The sequence below is a fragment of the Panthera uncia genome, unplaced genomic scaffold (assembly GCF_023721935.1).
Source record: "Panthera uncia isolate 11264 unplaced genomic scaffold, Puncia_PCG_1.0 HiC_scaffold_1412, whole genome shotgun sequence".
Taxonomy (NCBI): domain Eukaryota; kingdom Metazoa; phylum Chordata; class Mammalia; order Carnivora; family Felidae; genus Panthera; species Panthera uncia.
Window position 1 is genome coordinate 49,756 of NW_026058044.1, and position 2,416 is coordinate 52,171.

Consider the following 2,416-nt stretch of genomic DNA (forward strand, 5'->3'; position numbering starts at 1 on the left):
CGGTTGGGCGTCCGACTTCAGCCAGGTCACGATCTCGCGGTCTGTGAGTTCGAGCCCCGCGTCAGGCTCTGGGCTGATGGCTCGGAGCCTGGAGCCTGTTTCCGATTCTGTGTCTCCCTCTCTCTCTGCCCCTCCCCCGTTCATGTTCTGTCTCTCTCTGTCCCAAAAATAAATAAAAAACGTTGAAAAAAAAAATAAAAAAAAAAAAACAATAAGCCAGAATAAAGAATATTGATTCTATTTTTTCTGCTCCCTGGAAAATATAATTTTTGTAGTGAGGTTGTAAGGTAATTAATTGGAAGACCTACTTCATTAAGTTACTTTGCAACTGAGAACTAAGTGTTTGGGGTAAATTTTCCTGTTTGCTGTCATAAGTGATGTATCTCGTTACAATACTTGTTTCTTTCTAGCTAATCTCCCCGATCTTGAATCTTCTTCATTTTGAAGAGAGAAAGAGTGTTGTAAATTGTCATGTTTAGTGAGTATTTACAACTCCTGGGCTGTATAATCTTCACAAGCAAACTGGGTATAGTCCTACAAGGAGATAGGGCTTTCTGTTTTTGAGCAATGATTGTTGCATAATTCAGTGTTAATCAACTGCGTTTAATGCAACATATATTTATTGAGTGCCTATTCTGGGTTGAAACTGTGCTAGGCTCTGGAGGGAAAAAGATGTAAAGCAAGAGATACGAAACAGGGTTCTTCCAAAAACAGGCAACGCTGTTGGAAAGAAAAGACCTATACTCATGAAACAATCCAATCACGTTTTGGGCATATGTGACAAATGTCATTCATTCATCTATTCAACAAAAATACTGAATACCATGGGCCTGTGCTAGGAAGGAACCGGAGATATACAGTTAAATGAAATAAAAGCTGCACCTGCAAGGTACTTACAGTAAAATGGAAAAAATCAGACAAGTAAACAAGAGTCTCATCTCACTGTGATGAGGGAGGAGTACAACAGAAATGGGTTTGAGGGGTGGGGTAGAGTCTGGGAGGGTTATGGAAAGCTTCACAGAGGAGATGACTCCAGGAGGCCCATGCTAAAAGGAACCAGGGTTTTCTGGAGAAATGACAGATCCAGGTCCAAAGCAGGGAAAGGTGAGCCTGAGGTGAGGGCATAACGTTTGCTCATTAGATGTCTCTAACAAAGCACCTTGTTTTAAGAACGGTCATGTATGAAACAGACAAGAGTAGTGAATGGTAAGGAAGTTACAAATTAAAATGGGCTAGATTACCAGGGAACGTTTCACCAAGAAGCTGGGAGTAGGAACTCTGTTGAACCTTGGAAGATACCTAGGGTTTGAGAAGGCAGAATGTAAACTGGTATAACATTTTGTCGGGGGGGAGGGAGAGGAGGAAACTTGGTGATGCATCTTTTTTTAAAAAAAAGTTAGGAGCATACCTAGTGACCCATAATCCCACCTCTAGGAATCTATCATATAGAAATAATTGAAAGGGGGAAAAGATTCATGTACAAGAAAGTTTATGGCAGCATTGTTTGTACAGCAAAGGAAGCAAGCAAGCAAGCAAGAAAGAAAGAAAGAAAGAAAAGAAGGAAAGAGTAGAGAAAGAGGAAGGAGGAAGGGAGGGAAGCAGGAAGGAAAGAGAAAGGAAAAAAGAAGAGAAGCCCTTCAATAAAGAACTAGCTGAAGAAATTACAGTGTATCATGCGATGGAATACTATTCAGTCTCTGAAAAGACTGTAGTAAAATATATTACTAACTACCTTGGAAAGACATCCATGTTATCTTTTCCAATGACATCTGGCAGAACCTATATATAACATAAACTCTTCCCTGTGAAAAGAAAAGAAGTGTGTGTGTGTGTGTGTGTGTGTGTGTGTGTGTGTGTGTGTAGAAAGAGATGTGTGTCTGTCAAGCTCAAGGGGAAATTCTGGAGAGCCCAATTGTTAAGGGGCATGAGCCTGAAGTACTTCCTACTCTATATACTTTGTTAATGCACGGGTTTACGGTTGTTACTTATTTTCATTTTATTTTTCCAAATACAAATTTTAAATATAGAAAAACAGGTATATACTAGAAATAAAGTTGCTATCTTAGGTTCCAAATATAAACATAAAAGCTTTTCTAACTTGGGGGGAGGGTGATGATTTAAAAACCAAAAATCATACACAGAAAAAATAATTATTGGAGAATTACTCGGTTTGACATCTTATAAACAGCCCCTTGATAAAAGTGTGGGGTGTATTGGCTTCAATTCAGAAATTAAGAAAACAGGGGTGCCTGGGTGGCTCAGTCAGTTGATCCACTAACTCTAGATTTCAGTTCAGGCCATGATCCTGCTGTTCGTGGGACTGAGCCCCACTTGGGGCTCCACACTGAAGACAAGGAACCTGCTTGGGATTCTCTCTCTCTCTCTCTCTCTCTCTCTCTCTCTCCCCCCCCCCCCC